The sequence below is a fragment of the Delphinapterus leucas genome, chromosome 5, assembly GCF_059928025.1.
Source record: "Delphinapterus leucas isolate spDelLeu-1000000601 "Yukka" chromosome 5, BTC_Dleu_Yukka2, whole genome shotgun sequence".
NCBI classification, from domain to species: domain Eukaryota; kingdom Metazoa; phylum Chordata; class Mammalia; order Artiodactyla; family Monodontidae; genus Delphinapterus; species Delphinapterus leucas.
Window position 1 is genome coordinate 37,065,520 of NC_143133.1, and position 19,358 is coordinate 37,084,877.

Genomic DNA, 19,358 nt, shown 5'->3' on the forward strand with positions numbered 1-19,358 from the left:
GATTTCTTTTTTTAACTGGGGTAAAATATACATAAAACTTTCCATTTTAGCCATTTTAAGGTGTACGGCGCAGCGGCATTAAGTATATCCACAGTGTTGTGTAACTGTCACCACCATCCATCTCCAGAACTTCTTCATCTTCCCAAACTGTAACTCTGTCCCCATTAAAGGTCTTCTTGTTTCTCCTGCCCCAGCCCCTGGCACCCACCGTTCTACTTCTGTCTATGAATTTGACTCTAGGTGGCTCACATAAGTAGAATCATGCAGTATTTGTCTTTTTTGACAAATTCATGCTCATTTCACTTAGCATAATGACTTCAAGTTTCATTCATGTTGTAGCATGTGTCAGAGTTTCCTTCCTTTTTAAGGCTGAATCATGTTCCCATTGTATGGATGGACCACATTTTGTTCATCCATTCATCTGCTGATGGATTTTAGGTTGTTTTCCACTTTTTGCTTATTGTGAATAAGCTGTGAACATGCGAGTAAAATACCTGCTTGAGTCTCTACTTTCAGTTCTTTGGGTGCATATCCAGGAGGTGGAATTGCTGGATCATATGGTAATTCTGTTTAATTTTGTGAGGAACCGCCATCCTGTTCTCCACAGCGGCTGCATCATTTTGCATTCCTACCAGCCGTGCACAGGGTTCTAATCTTCCACATCCTCGTCAATATCTGTTACTTTTCTGTTTTGTTTAACGGTTTTGATAGTGCCTATTCTAAGGGGGTGAGGTGATATCTCGTTGGAGTCTTGATTTCAGGCTCCGTTTCACACCTGGTACCCCGAGAAGCACCACGTTTTATCTACGTGCATCCGCCGCACTTACTCAATGCCACACAGAGCAGGAACCCAGTCACAACGTGCTGAATGAGTTAGTTACTTGAGAGATTTTTGGATGAATTCTGGAAGCCAAGCTCGGCGTAAAAACCCTCTACCTGATCAAAGTAATCTGCCTTGCATTTCTTTGCTACAATTCGCACAGCTTCTGACCGGGAAAGCAAATCACATCTGCTCCCACCATCCTGGGGCCCTGGAGAAGCTGAAGGGCGAGCGCAGCCTGGCCGGTCCTCCCTAAGCTGGTGAGTGTAGTGCACAGGTGAAGGGCTCTGATTCAATGAGGGCTTTTTTTCCCTGTTGTAATTTTTCCCCAGCGGACCCATAATTTCACTGGCAATTCATGATATATGTTGGCGCATGCACGCGCGCGTGTGTGTGTGCCTGTGTGTGTGTGATGTATTATTCCCCAGAGCAGCCACCGTGGTTCACAGAGGAACCAGCACCAGCTTTGCACTCAAACAGCTGGCATGTAAATTCCAGGGTTGAGATGTGGTCTCATGAACCCTCAGAAGGAGCATCCAAGCACTGGGAGCCTTGGATTCCTCTTGGAGTGTAGGCTGGGGACACCAGGACCCTCCTCATCTGGTGGTCCTGAGGATACTGAATAATAAATACTTAGCAGCTGCACCCATGCTTTACATAGATCAATGCATTTGAGTTGGGTACCATTATCTCCATTTTTCAGATGAGGAAACTGAGGCTCACAAAGATGGGTGACTTGCCCAAGGTCATGCAGCTCAAGAGTGACAGACCTGAAGTGTAAACCCTGGTGTTGTGGCCCCAGAGCCCACACACTTGACCTCTGGGAGGTGCCTGGGACAGGAGAAAAACCTGCGAGGTAGAACTTGTCAGCCCGAGACTCAGAGAGGTTGAGTGACTGCTCAAGGGCACACAGCTGGACCAGGGTTCAACACAGGTGGCTCTGATGCAAACAATCTTGAGTTCTTGGCACTGCATAGGAACCATGACCGTGAACGATAACTAGCAGCCACGTGGATGGGAAATTTTACCCACATTGCTCTTTCACCAGCTTTAAGAAAAGGGTCATCCTTGAGCCGTATGGCCCGTTGGCTTCCCAGCTGCTCTCCAAGATTCCACTGTCACCAAGGCCTCCGTGGATGGGGCTGGCGGAGCAGGCGAGCAGAGGGCGCTCTCTGTGCGGGGAGCCCTCCGCTCAGCAGCCCGGGCTGGGATTATCCCCACTCTGGCCTGGAGAGCCCAGAGCCTTGTCCCCACCAACAGTCAGGCTGCCTCCCTCGCCACCTCCCGCCCTCTGGGGGTTGTCACAGCAACTGCTTGGGCATCTCAAAGGCGTCTCCTTCAATAATCTGGGCCTCTGATCTCCGGCAGGCCGGTAATGAAGGGACAGTTTGTTAGCGCTGACATAAACACTGGGTTCCCCGAGCTGTCTATTTCATGTCGTGTAAGAAGTCAGCTCAAGCCGGCCGACAGCCGAGCAAACTGTGAAGATATTTATTTGTTCAGCTTCCTACGGTGAAAACCAATGTTTATGAAGCCAGGATTTTTTTGTAGTCGTTGATTTTTTTTTTTTTTTTTTTTTGGTAAGGAAAGAATAATATCTCAGAAAGTGATCACGTATGTTTTTTTCCTTCAGTCGACCCACGGCTAAGGCAAATGGAACACCAGTGAATAATAAACACAGGAGATAGTAGTTGCTCCAGACTGTCTGGTTTACAAAGCTCTTTCCTGGGCATTCCTGCTTCGGTGACATGTCAGTTCTGAGAGGAAGGAAGGGCATCCACGCTTGTCCCCATGCACAGATGTGGAGAAGGATAGCAGAGAGGTTTAGTCACATATCCAAGATCACACCACGGATGCGTGATGGAGTGGTGTAGGAACCCACCCCGGGCTTTTGAGGAAAAATCCACAGTCCTTGCGGCTACGCTGTGCAGTAGTGCCTTCCTGCAAGGCATCCAAGGAACTGAATGTCTTTAACCCAAATTCATAGTAGTGACAGGTGTGGGAGCATGTGTCCTAGATCTTTCTGTGTTGTTGTTGTTTTTTTAATAATCATCAACTTGATAGTGTTTTTTTCAGAAAAGGAATTATAAGAACAGACACAAAAACAAAACTTGCTGCTGTTGGTTCTATATTTCTTCTTCTTAGCAAGTCGGCCCCTTCATCAGGGCTCGGGGGAAGAGGGAAGGGTTCAGATTCTAGGAGCTTGGCAGTGCCCGGTGACCACCAGGGCCTCACCAGGAACCCCAGGGCTTGGGGCTCCTCCATCTGTCGTGTGCTTCAATCTTGGGGCCCCGTTCTACCTGGCTGGCAAGGTTCTAGCCCTTGCTCCGGCGCTCACTGACTGTGTGAAGTTAGGCAATTTTCCTAGCCACTCTGAAACTCAGTTTTCTCTTCTGTAAAACGAAGCTGACAATCCCTATACTTTTCTCACAGGTCAGGATGCCATATGGAAAAGAAGCACTTGCCAAACACTTAACACGTTTAGTTCTTGGGCGGCACCACTATAATAAGGAAAGAGCCCTGGGTCCGAGTCAGAGGTTCTGATTCCGAGTCTGTGTGATCTGAACGGCTTATGTTAGCTCTTGGGCTTCCGCTCATTCATTGCAAAACCAGAGGGCATCTTGAGCGCAGTGCTTACCCCCTGCTGGGCTCAGCATCCCGTCAGTGCTGTGCATTTTACGCATCCATCGCTTAAAACTCTCTGAGCACATGCACCATTTTGACAGAAGAGGAAAGTGAGGCTTGGCAAGGTCAAGTCACTTGGCCTGGGTCCCTGGAATCCTAAGTGGCAGACCTGGGATTTGAACCCAGGCCTGTCTGATTAGTCTCTCCTTCTGGGCCATAAAATGCCTCTCGGGAAAGGGTGGGAAATGCCAACACTTTGTCAAAGAGGGATTCACCAGTGATTCTAATTTTCCTCTTCTGCTCCCAGCTCCTCTAACTCAGGAGGGTTCTCTGCCCCACTAGGGCCCAGACCTCCCAACTTCCGACAGGGGGAATGCATCCCGGTCCCCCATCCTCCCTCCCAGGCCCAGCCGGGCAGCAGGGGGCGGGGCAGCCGCCGGCCCCAATCCTCCCAGAGCCACTTTCTTCGGGAGCCCGGTCCCCAACTGTCCCCTGGGGTCAGATCCATCATGCCACTCGATCAGGAGTGCTCAGCCAGAGGGTCAAGTGGCCGGCTGCCGCTGGGCACTGGGAGCCCATCACAGCCATATTTAATTTAATTAAGGCTGTCAGCACTATTGATTTTGGCAGTTTCAATTACTAGCCTGTTATGGTTTCTGGATCAACTGATCTGTGATGGGTCGTATCAGCAAAGACACACATTGAGGAGAGGGCCCTTCATCTCCTTTAAAACCTGACACATCCTGCCACGGGCTATAAGTTATTGCTTTTATCCTGTCCCGCTCCCCTTCCCTTCCTCATAATTAATTTCTCATTAGACAGCTCTTTATTGTTTAATTTGTGCAGTTTATAATCAAATTGGGCACATTAATTGTCGTTGAATTTAAGGCTAATGAAAAATAAAGGTTTTCAATAACTTATTCTTCCATTACTCCCGACAAGATAAAATAAAGCGCTTGGAGAAGTGTCAGCTTTTTAAATTATAAATTAGGTTTTCTAAAGAGCATGGGCATTTAAGGAGCCGTTATCACACATTTAGTAATTAAGATCCTATGCTGCAAAACAACTATTAAGATATAATTATGCTGCTTTACTCTTAGGCAGCCCAGCAGCTTGCTAAAGGCTTGATTCTTCATTGTGACGCGGTGGGGATTTCTGTCGGGTTCGGGGAGGGAAAGCTAAGTGGGCAAACTGGGGAGCCAGGACACGTCACTGCTTTTGATTGAAATTATTTGATCAACGGGGGGTATCGAAGGGGTACTCACTCCTGGGGCTTGTCTCTCAGTCTTTCAGATCTTTGAAAGGCTGCCCAAGGTCCCTGGGTGTGCCCGACCTGTGCTGAGTCCTAGAGACACAGGGACCAGGCAGACACGGGGGGGGACTGACAGACACGCAGACAAAAGTATGCACAGGTTGGTGGGGAGCAGATGAGGGGGGGAGTGCTCAGATCCAGCTGTGGGAGTGTCCAGATCTACTTATGGGGGTAGTCAGAGCTGTGGAGGTGGTCAGATTTATCTGTGGGGTAACCAGGTCCACCTGGGGACATGGTCAGATCTACCTATAGGGTGACTAGATCCACTGGAGGGGTGACTGGATCCACTCGTGAGGGTGGCTGGGTAGAGTTTCCTAGTGGAGGTGATACTTGAGAGTGGAAGGTCTTCACTGCTTGGAGAGTGAGGAAGGCCCTGTGGGCAGAGGTCCCAGCGTGAAGAGGTTGCTGGCAGATGACGTGGCTGTTCTTTTGGAGGACAGAAAGCGATTTACAGGTGGGGTGGAAGGTGCAGAGCCCGGGGGATCATCGTGGAAAGACGAAGCCTGAGGGGATGTGTGCGGGGCGGGGTGGGGGGATGTTTAAAGACCAGATACCAAATAGGGCACTTGGAGGACTCGTGCACCTGAGCACCTACTATGTGCCATTCACTCTGCTAAGCCCTGTCATAACGTTACCTCGTTTAATCCACCCACATTCCTCAGGGATGTGTTCCCCATTTTGCAGACAAGGAAGCTGAAGCCTGTGGAGGCCGAACCCACACACCTCTTACGTGATAGCACTGGATTTAAACCTAGGGCCCCGGCACACTCTACCACTTTGCACCCGCAGCTCCATGAGCACCTATTGTGCGCAGGGAACCATGGCAGAAGTTGCAGGAGAAACAGGTGAGGTGGACAAGGTCCAGCTCTCAGAGTGCTGTGAGGGAGCTGGGTGTGTCCACCGGAATCCAAGAGGATGTAATGTGATGAGACAAAGAGCACACATCAAAGGAGGGCTTTGTACTAAACACAGCACTGAAGAACCTACTTGGTCCAACTCCCACTGCTGGATTTATGCTTTGGAAAGAGATTCACACATTCGCTTGCTCGGCACCACTGTACCAGGCCCTCAGGACCAGAGATGAGCAGCAAAACAGAGGAGGCTGATGCTCTACCAGCGAAGCAGACTTGAATGGAGAAGCTTCCAGAAAAATGTGTGAGGCTTCACAGAGCAGGCTGCTTGGGTTCACAGAAGGGTCCCCTGCAGAGAGGTTGGCAGTGACCTCCCTGAGAAGTAACATTTAAGCTGTGACGCGAGGGATTAGCAGAAGACTCAAAGACAAATCCACGGAGGAGTTGATTTATAACTCCACCCCACGACAGGGGGAGGCCTCTGGGAATTCCAGGCCTCAGGCAAACCACTCACCCTGTTTGGGCCTTGGTTTCCTCGTATGTAAAAATGAGAGAAATCGGCCACTCTAGATGACCTCTCAGGTCCCTGAGCGTGAGGAGTAAGGTCTTTAAGGGTCTGTAAGACTCCTGGGCTAAGAGATTGGGAATTGCTTTGAAAACGGTGGTCCTCTGGTGCCAACCACCCCTGCCCAAATTCCTGATGTTCTTTGTCTTGGGGACATCTGAGAGTCCCCACCTGAAGGATTAATTCTGCCCTCCTCCCAGGACTGTCAGGAACAGACATATAAAGGACTTGCCTCTCCATCTCCATGCTGAAACCCCTGTTGCCGGACCAGCCCTCCTGTTTCCAAGCAAGGAGTCAACATTGGAGTAGGGATCAGACCAACATTTATGGTGCCCCAGCTCTGCACCTGGGACAGACAGACGAAGCATCTTTCACCCTCTAAATAGTTCATCCTCACAAGTGCACCCAGAGTTAGAGACTTTTGCTCCCCTTTTGTGGATGGGGAAACTGAGGTCAGGGGATTATGGGGAAGGGAAGGTAGGTCAATCCAGTCCTCCCTATAATACTGTCCATTTCATGGTCCAAGAGCCCAATAAGAGGTGAGAAATTTCTATTAGGCTTTAGTAAAAGCTCTCCTCTGAAGGGAATGCTTTGCTTCCAATAATCATCCACCCAGCACCTTCAATTCCCAGGCACAGAAGTCCCCAGATGATTGAAACATCTCCCCTGATCTCTGGAGACAGAAATCGGGAATCTGCATGTACACTTTATACTGGATTTAAATCTCCTCGAGATGTTCCACAAACAAAGCTATCAAACGGAACTCCTTTGTGGTTTGTGATACTTAGGACTGGTCCAGTTGAAGAAGGTCAGATTCTCCTCCCAGAGAAAGTGGGGACGGCCATGACCTCTGCAGGAGACGGTTCCTATAATGAAATGTGACGACTCACCCAAAGTTCTCAGCCCCATGTCAGGCCTCGACGCTGCTCTAAGCCGTGCCGGCAGCAGCCAGAGAGCCCTCCTGAGTGCCCAGCGCTTTCACACCTGCTCGGGCTTAGGTGGCTTCTTGGAGGTGGTGCCACAGCCCACCTTCCCTGTAACCCCCGACCTTGGATGAACCCTGACTCACAGGGGAAGGGTCTCTGGCCACGTCCCACCATTAGCAAGAGGCAGAGTCGGGGTTGATGCCAATTCCATGCTCTGATCTGCGACAGTACACGTCTCCCTCCTACCCTCCCCACACTGAGAAGTGACAAGAGAAAACAACCAAGTCCCAGTGTTGGGATCGCTCCACGTGGCACGGGCAGGAGCGGATTCCTTCCCAGAGAGGAGAACGCTTTGGCTAATCTCAGACCCATATGGGGCCCGTGTGGTTTCCCAAATGGTTTCCCACCCACTGTTTGCTGAGAACAAAATGGATTCACGTTAATATATCCTCGTGGAGCAGCTACTGCGTGTCCGGTGCTGGTGACCAGAGAGCCAGGGTCCCCCTCTCACGAGGCTGCAGGCTTTGCGAGGCAGACGTCATCCGGGTGCGCGCAGGAGACGTATGTAGGTAGTGCTGGGCGCAGGCCGGCGAAACTGGAGTGATGTGATGAGAGCCGGGGTGGGAGGGGCCTGGGCTGGGTATGTCTCCCTGGGGAGGAGCACGGCCTTTAAAGCAGACCATCTGCGTGGCCTCAAGCAAATTATTTAACCTCTCTGTGCCGTATGAGTTTCCTCATTTGAAATATAGGATGACAGCCACACATACTGTCATTAAGTTGTCTGGTGGGTTAAATGAGGAGCTTGTGAAGCAGATGGGAGACTGTGCTGTCCCCAGGAAGTATCGGGTGCTGTTATTATAACTACAGGGTGGTCGGGGAGGCCTTTTGTGGGGAGTAACACTGAGCTCTTGGGCTGCTGTGAGGAGAGAGGGAGGAAAGAATGGAAGCCAGGAGACAAAGTAGGGGCTGACTGCAGGTGACCAGGAAGGAGCCGATGGTGGCTTGGATCAGGGCAGAACTGGTGAAGATGATACGGGTGTTAGCCGTGGGAAAGGAGGGGAAGGGTGTGGCAGGCAGACGGAACAGCAAGTGTTAAGACCCAGAGGCAGGAAAGCTGCCAGCTTGTTTGGGAAACAGAAGGATAAATGGCCAGAGGGAGTGAGGAAGAGAGCCTTAGGGGGTGAGGTCAGAGGAATAGGCAGGGACCAAAGCCCATAGAGTGTCATGTCAGGGCAGGGAGGTTGGCTTTAAGCGTAAGAATAGTGAGATGCCCTTGTTGTTTGTTTGTTTTAGCTGAGATATAATTTGCATACCATAAAATGCACACTCTTAAAGCCATTGGGTTTTTTTTTAAATTATTTGTTTGTTTGTTTGTTTATTTATGACTGCGTTGGGTCTTCATTGCCGTGCGCGGGCTTTCTCTAGTTGCGGCGAGTGGGAGCTACTCTTCGTTGTGGTGCACGGGCTTCTCAATGCGGTGGCTTCTCTTGTTGCAGAGCACGGGCTCCAGGCGCACGGGCTTCAGTAGTTGTGGCACACAGGCTCAGTAGTTGTGGCGAATGGGCTTAGTTGCTCTGCGGCATGTGAGATCTTCCCAGACCTGGGCTTGAACCCATGTCCCCTGCATTGGCAGGCGTATTCTTAACCACTGCACCACCAGGAAGTCCCAAGCCATTGGGTTTTAAGCCGGGATGTTGGAAGACTATGGTAGCAGGCTCTTAAGATGGTCCTCATGATCCCTACCTCCTGGTATTCCCACTCTTGTGTAATCCCCTATGGGACTGGGGATGTGGGAATAACCTATTACCTGCTTCTAACCAATAGTATATGGCAAAGCTGATGAGATGTATGTGATTCCCATGATTAGGTTTCATAAGCCTGAAGCACACATCTTGCTAAGTGACTCCTCCTTGCTAGCATTGATAAGCCATGCTTCCATTTGCGGGAAGCCCAAATTTGGGCAAAGAACTGCAGATGGCCCCTAGGAGCTGAGGGCAGCATCCAGCTTACCGCCAGCAAGAAACAGAAACCCTCCATCCTACAGCCATAAGGAACTAAATTCTGCCAATAACCATGTGAGCTTGTAAGCAGTTCCTTTTCTGATCAAGCCTCCAGATGAAAACCCAGCCTAGCAGAGGACCCACTTAAAATTCCTCCAGACTTCAGACTCACAGAGACTAGGAGATAATAAATATAGGTTGTTTTAAGCCACTATGATTGTAGCAATATCGTTACATGGCAATAGATAACTAACACAATGACAATCCTCTATTGGTCTGTCCATTTCTGACAATCAGAAGCACTGACTGCCTTTGTTCCATGCTATCTTTTCACAGATGTTTGTATATGAACAGCCTTGGAAGATAAAGAGAGTGTCTGCCTCCCAAGCAGAGGGTGGGTTCACGTACCATCTAGTATGATGAAGATAAGCATCTCCCTCTGGGGCAAAGTTAGGGCAGGTTTGCTTGTAGTTCATTAGAAAATATTGGGGCTCCCTAAGTTCGGGGTTCCTTTCCTGTAATGCAACCCACTCTCCATGCACTAATTTCTTGGTCCTGTTGCATCACCCTGTGGGAATCAGGCAATTGGGGCTTAGAAAAATGGTTCAAGAAAATAATGATGCCCTGGCTATGGCCACTGGTGTCAGTAATACACAGCTCTCTGTCTCTGACCCAAGAGTCTCCTGTCTCTGCCAATATCCATGAAACTGTGACAGGCTAACTCGTTACCTGGCAAGTAGGTTAAAATCCCAGACCCTTCACTGTCCCTGACAGAGGAGTGATGTGACCTTATTTGCATTTTTCAAAGCTCTCTTGGGCTGCTGTGTAGAGGAAACAGGCAGGCAAGAATGGAAGCAAGGGCATAAAGTAGGAGTTGACACAGTCATCCAGGCAGGAGCTTATGGGGTGCTATGGGCTGAATGTTTATGTTCCCCCACTCATATGTTGAAGCCCTAACCCCCAAGGTGATGGTATTAGGAGGTGGGGAAGGTAATTAGGTTTGGTTGAGAGCATGAGGGCGGGGCCCCCATGGTTGGATTAGTGCCCTTATATGAAAAGGAAGAGACACCAGAGAGCTATGTTTCTCCACCGGTGAGAAGCTGGGCATCTGCAAGCCAGGAAGGGTTCTCACTAGGAACCAAATCAACCAGCACTTTGATCTTGGATTTCCCAGCCTCCAAAACCATGAGAAATATATATCCATTGTTTAAATTCTCCAGTCTGCAATATTTTGTTGTGGCAGCCCATGCTAACTGAGACAAGGGGCTTGAACCGGAACAGAACTGGTGAAGATGGTGACATGAGTTTTGGAGGAAGGTCTGGCTACTTATTGAGGGATGAGGAAATGGAGGGAGGAATCAAGGACTCTCCTGTGTTTTTGGCCTGTGCACATGGAGTGAAGGTAGCTCTGTTTGTTAAGATGAGGATGGAAGGGCCAAGAAGGAAGGGGTGGGGAGAAACCATTCGGTTTTGAACATGTTAGAGAGGAGATGCCCATTAGACGTATAAGGGAGCAGATGCGTTTGTGAGTCTGGAGCTCAAGAGAGGGATGTGGACAGGAGGTATAGATGTGCAAGAGAAGGCAGAGAAGAGAGAAGGGGAGGGATGAAAAGAGGCTCTGGGATGGGCCTCTGGGGTGCTCCAGTGTGGGAGGGTTTGGCTAATGGGTCAGCCAAGTTCAAAGGAAGGCCTTGAGCACTGACCTAGAGGAATGAAGGCCTCCGTCAGGATCAGGAAGCCCCTTGCCAGGCCAGGCATTTCCCCTCTTGTTTCCAAGGATTCCTGGACAAGGGTCCCTGGAAAGTGGAGGCCCTTAGGGGCTTGGAGGAGCAATTTGCCAACTGGTATGAAAGTATTCTCATAGTTAAACAGCCAGGATAATTGTCCCAGAGTCCACTGAATATCACCAACTTCAAGACCCCTTGGCAGGGGTGACCTGGGCCCGCCCCCCCCAGTTCCCTGATCCCCCTCTCAGGAGGGATACTGGCCTGGTTGCCAACTGGTCACTGTTTCCAGATCCTGAATTTTCATTAAAATCCTGGGCATTTCCCCAGAGCTCAAAGGCATCCCAATTAATTATGGGCAAACATTGGCTCTCCCCGCGGAAATCTGCCACCCCAGCCCGCCTCCGTTCCCTATGATTTTATTAAAATCCACCTTGCCAGCCAGGGCCCTGAGATTTATGGCCACAGCTAATAGGCTGCCTCCCCACGAGACATAAATCTGGGGCCTGCCCAGGGAGCTGCTTGCTGCTAAGAGGCCGGTTAATTGTTCCACCTAGAGGGTTCCACGGAGGAATGTTCAATTAGGCCTCTCAGAAAATTTGGAGCATTAAATAAGGTGAACGGGGATTTGGGAGCCATTATTTTCTGAGAAACAGCCCTTTCGTGCTGGTTGCAGGCCCCTGGGCCTCCTCTGGCTTTTCTCAGGCCAGGAGGCATTCTTGAGGGTCATGGAGCAGTGTTCTCCATAGTCAGTTAGAAACAAGACAGCCCCAGGATTTATCTTCCTTCAAAAGTCCTTGGAACTTTCTCACCCAAAGTCAACCGCTGACTGGCCTCTCTGTGTCCTTGGTGAGTCACCTCAACTCTTAGAGACCCTGTTTCCCTTCCTCTAAGATGGGGCAACACTGACTGCTCCAGCTGTCTCACAGCAATGCTAGGGGATCAGCTTCATTCATTGGTTCATTCAACAACTATTGGCCGAGTCACGGGCACAATAAACTATTGGCTTCCTAGGTGCCAGGAAATGTGCCAGATCTGGGGTTACAGGGAGAAAAACCTCAAGGTCCTGCCCTCAAGGAGCTCACAGTCTCGACAGAAGGCAGGTGAAGGGACCCTGAAGAAGTGGGCTGGAAAATGCCATGATAGAGGTTCTAGGGTAGGGAGCTGGGAGCCCAAAGGGGATGCAGGAAGGCGACATCAGTCGCAGAGGACTTCCTGGAAGAGGAGACAGGCATTACATGTTTTTGTTGTGCCTGGGCATGGCTGAGCTCCCACATGGCGTCATCGCAGCACATCCCATTGCAACATTTCTTTCTCAGAGGCTAATTTGTGAACACTCTTTGGGAATACCTTGCTTTCACTCTAGATTGACAACCACGGGTAAGGGGTCTACAGCTATAGATTAAGAACCTGGAGTTCAGAGAGAGTGGGTAACAGGCCCACGACCACCCAGCTAGCAGATGGTAGAGCAAACGGTGAATCTGAGCCTGACAGCTCTGCAAGACGTGAGGTCAGACCAGGGGACTCCAGCTGCCGTGGTCCACAGTCCCGTGAACGGCTGGCAGTGATGGCCACAGACCTCAGATCCCATTTTCTGCTGGGTCCTACCTGTGGGAGAGGCCTTTCATCAAGTCACTGTTTCTGGAGACCTGAATTTTGGCAAGTCTTTCATTTGTTCCACACCTCTTTGCCTGAGTCCAGCTGTGACCTTGGTCTGGCCTCCCAGGTTACACAGCCCCAGTCACTGGAAAGAGGACCCCCTTCTCTCTCTCCTCCAGGATGGATCTATCCCCTAGGCTTTTGGAACTTGGCCCGCAAATGGGTCTGGAGCCAAGATTGAGCCACCAACTGACCCCTGTGTCACACTGCCCACCCTGTAAGCAGTCTCCTGATTAAATCTTCTCAAATCACCACACATGAAAAATACCATCTCCTTCCTGTTGGACCCTAACTGGTATCAACACCAAGTAAGATATAGACTGAGAAATGTCCCCTAGGGTTAGGCTGGAACGATGAGCGCACTGATTCCAACCTTATTTAGGTCAATGATTTGAGGTGGAAAGTTTTTCCCAGTCTCACCTAATACCTTAGCAAGAACATCACACACAGGTAGCTCATGCTCTAAATCCAATGCCTTGTTCCTTAATGAAAACAACTTGCAAAGTGGAAGGGCACTCAGCGCGGAGCTGCACGGGCCTGCGCTACTCCTGGCAATCTTCCTTCACCCACTTTGCCTTCCCGCCCCCAGTTTCCTTATCTACCATTAGGAATAAAACAACCACCCTCCAAAGATGGTTTCAGAGGTATGTGGTGAAATATGGTTGGGAAAATACTTTGCAAACTGCAAAGTGCCACAGAAACAGGAGGGATTATCATAATGCTTTGCATTTTTATTTTTAACCTGCATGAAATTCTGGAAACTGTTGGCTGCCAAGAAATGCTAAGCCGTAGTTTCTGTTCCACGGGGAAATGGGGTTATTTTAAGTGGGGGATTGCATGGTGTGCAGCTTATTTATTTGGGAAACGTGGACGGATCCAAGGCAGCCCTAGCCACCCGGCTCTCAACTTAGCATTGCCCCCGAGTTCGCTCCAATGGATCCATCTGTTTGCAGTGGAGACACTTTCCAGAATCTGGGAACAAGGTTGTTTTCACCCAAGGGCACTGCCTCCCTCACCTCCCTCACCTGTAGGGTTGGGCAGCCTGGACTCGGGCAGCCTGCCCCCAACTCAGCTCCCCTACAAATATAATAGTAACTTTTCACACCAGGGGAGGTGTCACTGCTGGGTTCATTAGCACAGAGGAATAGCAACCGCTAATTCTCCCAGCAAGCCTGTAGTGGATGGCGAGGTTCCCGGCCCCAGTCCTCCTTCGGGAGGGGACATTCAATTCTCAGCTTTGGGGAGCGTTGGTGGCCAAGGCTCTCTCCTGAGTCCTTCTCCAAACATGCCCTCAGCTAGAGAACCATCTTACTCAAGAGCAGGAGGGAGACGCAGCCCCAATCCAGGGAGGGGCCAGCTCTGTCTGAAGGGCCATCCCCCCTCCTCCTGAGCCCTTCTCCTGAGCCCGTGTTGTATCTGCAGTGCTGCTGGGTCTTGCTTCCCTCCCTCCCTCTCTCTCTCTCTCTCCATCTGCACATAAATCACAGAGTCTGTTACCCAGGATGGACCTGTGACAAACCCTAAGAGTAGCTATCCCACTTCAGAGATGAGAAAACTGAGGCACAGAAAACTGAGAAACTCTCACACAGCCCGCAGCTGGAAATCGAGAGCTGGGTTTGGAACCAAGGCCTTCTGGCTCCCAGGGAGGTGTGCTGTGCCCTCAGCATCAGCATATGCCCACTGTGTGCCCACGTGGTGCAGCCCACCCCTAGCCCACCAGACACGTGGGCCTCCCATGCACGGGGAGGTATGGAGCGTGGAGAAGGCAGTGGCTGGCCACGTGGCCACTCTGCTGGCCTGCCCCAGCTGTTCCTTCCTCGATGCGCCTCCCCGCGGTACCCGCAGCTCCGGCTAACAGACCTGCCACCTTGGCCTGGGCCATGAGGTTCCCGACATTCCCTGCCAGAGGGGAGGGATGGGACGCCCCATGCTGCTCCATGGGGACTCAGGTGACTAAGATACAGTCCCTGCAGACCCACAACTCACCATCTAGCCAGGGAGACCGATATGTCAACAGTTTTGTGCCCCAAACCTGACGCACCAGGCACAGCGCTGTGCACTAGGACACAGAGGAAGGACACTGTCCCTGCCCTCTGTCCCTGTCCAGACTCACTGTAAGGCTGCTGGCTGCAGAAAAGCACCCTAGGTGCCAACAAAAATTAGCTCAAGGCAGTGGAAAAAGGGCCCAGCCTCACTTCCACTTTCTTCTGCTCCAATAACTGTATGTACTTAGTGGAACCTAATTGTCTGGATCCCCAGCTACAAGGAAGTCTGGGGAATGCAGTTTTTGGTTTTCCAGTCCCTGCAGTTGAGGAAGGAGCAGCAGACGGGGGTGAGCAGGGATTCTGGGGGCCAACCAACCACATCCATCTGCGCTGCAGTTCTGTGGGCCTTGTCAGCATCCCACACTTCCCTACGTGTTTATGGTCTTCTCCCATGAGAATGTACCCCCAGGACCTACCCAGTGCAGGGCTTTTGGTAGGTGCCCAAAGACTACTTGTTGAGCTGATGAATGAGTCTTGTTTAAACCGTTGCAGCTGCCTCTCACGGATTGTGCTGCCCCCAGCCTTTCACCATTTCACCCTCCACACTGCCTCTGGGGTCCCTTCCCCTAGAATAAAGTTCATGCTGTCTCTCCCCTGCTAAAAATCTTTCCATGTGGCTGAAGAACCAAGTCCAGACTCTCCTGCCAGCCTTCAGAGGCCCCTTTAACCCGGACGCTGCATTCCCAGCTTCATCACCTATGCATCCTCCCCCGCCCACTTGGGCTACCCTCAGCTGCTGGCCATTCCCAACACACTGCAACTTGCCTTGTCTCTCTGCACTGCATGTCTTCCCACACTTCTTTGAGGGGCAAACTCCTATTCAAACTTCAAAGCCCAGCCCCAAATTCCCCTTTCCTGCACGGTGGTGGCTCTCTACTTATCCTTTTCTATTTCCTTGCCTATCTCCTCTCCAGACAATTGGCTGTTACAGGCCAGTGACTCCATCCTAGTGATCTCTGCAACCCCAGAACCCATGCCTCGCACAAAGTGGGCACATAGGAAATGCTGAATGGATAGATAGATAGACGGATGGATGAATATGCAAGGTGAGTTCAAAAAGCAGCGAATTGTCTGGTATAGCTAAAACGTGGAATTTGGGACATATTTATGGAATTATTCTCACACCGTCTTCCCGACTTGATCCTCGCTTACAGTGCCATGACATAGTCAGGGGGCAGATTTCACTCCCATTTTATAGGCAAAGAAACTGAGGCCGGAAGAGGTTTAAGCAACACACATCGGCAAGTGGCATCGCTGAGACCAAAACACTGACTGCACGATTCCAGAGGCAGTGCTCCTGGCTCAGCTCACCCCCGGGCAGCAGGACGTGCCACAATTAAGACTTCACCAAGAAGGAAGGGCCTTTTGATCCAAATTATATGGCCCTTTGTGCTCAGAGCAATTAACACAGAGCACCGGAGCTGGTGCACCCGCCCGCGTGGGCGATGCGAAGACATCATTATCTGGTGCCAAGCAGCCTGCCCAGCCCTGCCTCAGACCAAGGGCCCTGGTTGGTGCCCAGCACAGCTGGAGGAGCCTGAGTTTCTGAAGTCACACTAGGGAGCTCATGGGGCATCTGTCCACTGCTGGCTACAGAGTTTGGGCCCCAGACTGACTGGCTCCAGCCCTCACCACTTCCATACTGACTCAAACCTCCCCTTCTCAGACGGGCCCACTCTGACTACCCCACTGAAATCTGTACCCTACACCCCACAGCCACTGCCAACCCCTGGTACTGACTGTACTCTTTTTTTTTGTTTTTGCCGTACGCGGGTCTCTCACTGTTGTGGCCTCTCCCGTTGCAGAGCACAGGCTCCGGATGCGCAGGCTCAGCGGCCATGGCTCACAGGCCCAGCCGCTCCGCGGCATGTGGGATCTTCCCGGACCGGGGCACGAACCCATGTCCCCTGCATCAGCAGGCAGACTCTCAACCACTGCGCCACCAGGGAAGCCCCTGACTGTACTCTCTTTTTTCACCTGTGTGTCCCCAGAACATCATCTGGAGCCTGGCTTATAGGAGACACTCAATAGACATTGGTTGAATGAATGAATACAGGAGCACCACTACCTAGTGGTGTGACTTTGAGTCACATTACCCCTCTCCAGGCCTCTGTGTGCTGCTCTGTATAATGGGGAGAGGCACTGCTACCTCATCCAGCCAGAGTAAGACTCCAGGAGATTACAGAGGTGGGAGCACTTGGTATGGGGCCTGACACTTATTACGGCCTTGGACTTTTTTCCCTGCCCCTCTGATCTCTCCCCAACTCCTGCAGTGGTACTTGCTAGTCGTCTAATATAACTTCATGTCTCTGAGGGAGCAACTGTCCGAAGGTAGAGGGAATCATGGTCCCAGAAGCTACCACTGGGTAACAAATGACCCCAAACTTAGAGACTTAAAACAATCATTTTGTTCTATGTCATGATTTGGGAGTCAGAGATCTGGGCAGGGTTTGTGGGGCGATTCTCAAGCTCCATGTGGCTTTGGCTGGTATTCAACAGGCAGCTGGGGTAAGCTGAAGGTGATGTGCAGACATGAAAGACAAATTCAAGGCGATCCCCTTTACACCTGGCCTCATTATCCAAGTCCTGGCAGGTATGGAGTGTCAGAGGGAAGAAAACATCTCCAAACAGGGAGAGACTCTGATAGAATGATCACTTACGATGTCATCTCCAGCAAGCAGCCCTCCGTACTCAACTCCAGAACTCACTTGGTTGAAACCGCAAACATGTATCTCTCTCTGCTGAAGCCAGATCAGCTCTCGAGGCCACCTGACCCCCCTGGCAGCAAGCAATCCAATCTCAACGTTTGCTGTATTAAGTGGAGTTCCCAGGAAATGGCCTCCAAGACACTGATTTGCACACAGGGAATTTATTGAGGAGTGATCCAGCCAACACCACCTTTGGATCAAGGGAGTGAGGGGAGGGGCCCCGGGAGGAGAAGCTGAACCTCAGTGCAACCTCAGCAGAGACCTCGCTATCCATGGGAAGCTCTGCGGCTGGGATGACCTTCAGATTGTCCAGAATCAAGGCCAGGCTTCTGCCCCCCGGCACTGACCAGCCATTCCATTCTGTCTGCCCCAGTGGAGGGGGTGTAACCCAGGTGAGGCTGCTGTCAGCAGGGCGAGGAGGACCTGAGTGGGACAACGGGAGGGACACAGGTATTGGTAGCATATCAGAGCATCCATTGCAGTCGCAAAGGAAATTTTGCTGTAACAGAACACCGCAGACTGGGGGCTTAACAACTGGCATTTGTTTTCTCACAGTTCTGGAGGCTGGAAATCCAAGATCAAAGCGTCAGCATGGTCGGGTTCTGGTGAGAACCCTCTTCCCCGCGTGCAGACAGGTACCTTCTTGCTGTGTCCTCAGATGGTGGAGAGAGAGAGAGCTGGGGGTGAGGGAGAGGTCCTCCTCTTTTAATAAGGCCACCAATCCTATCAGACTAGGCCCATCCTTATGACCTCATTTAACCTTAATTATCTCCTTAATTACCTTCAAATACAGTCACATTGGAGTTAGGGTTTCAGCACACGAATTTGGGGGGAGGGGGTCATAATTCAGTTTGTGGCATAAAGTTTTCGAAGATGCATGACTTCCTGGAGACAGATAAAAGGGTGAAATGTTTTTTTTCTTAGTTTCCTGTAGCTGTCGCCACACCTTGTCACAAACTTAGTGACTTTACACTAATTTATTATCTTACAGTTCTGGAGGTCAGAAATCGGAAATGAGTCTCAGTGGGGCTAAAACTGAGACTGGTTCCTTCTGGAAGCTTTAGGGGGAATCCACTTTCTTGCCTTTTCCAGTTTCTAGAGGTCGCCCGCATTTCTTGGCTTGTGGCATCTTCCATCTTCAAAGCCAGCAGCTTAGCAGCTTCTATTTCCTCTGGTCTCGGCTTGCATGCTTCTCTCTCTCTCTCTACATCTGACCCTTTTGCCTCCTTTTTATAAGGACCCTTGTGATTACATTGGACTTACCCAAGATAATCCAGGGTAACCTCTGTCTCTGAGGACTGTTAACCTTAATCACATCTGCAAGGTCCCCCTTTCCATGGAAGGTGACATATTCATTCACAGGTTCCAGGGACTACGACATGGACATCTTGGGGACCATTATTCTGCCTACCACTGGTTTTCAAGAATTTCTTAAGCCACAAGCTAAATGGGGACCGAATGAGGATCTGGTGGTATTAAATCAGAGAACATTTGATGAGCAAACCCACTGCAATGAGGAAAGTGTAGCAGCTTTCAAGGAAAATGATTTGAATAGCAAAACCTTGGGAAAGGCCCCTGGGAGCACTGATGAATTCCTCCAATGTTGTGGTAAAAAATGATGTTATTTATGTGGTATATCCTGTTGTCCTCACTTTGTCAAGATCTCCTGAAGGGTCAACTCTCATCTTTCTGGACCAGTCCCAGGAATTAGTCCATAGTTTTAATAGGCTACATTTTATAAATGGTTTTCACAATTTAAAATTTTGTTTACAAGATCGACCCCAATTAGCCTCTTCCTGTCCCACATGATTTACTATGACTTTTTGGTGCCTATCCCAGAATCTTGCATCCTTGAGAGCCAGGCTGTCCAGCTTGCAAACAGTGGCCAGGCCCAGAGTCTCGCAGAGGCACAGGACAGGACAAGAGGAGGAGGAGGGGGCCATTCTGCAGGCGGGGCTTGGGTCAGAGCCCTTCAGAGATGAGCTGATCTTGAGATGAGGTGCTGGTGTGGCTGGCAAGACAGGGAGCGTGATCAGGCAGGGGGTTCACAAGAGTGTAGGCACAGAGGCATGAAACCACTGGGAAGGTTCTAGAAGGTTCTGCAACTCTAAACTGTCCTAAAG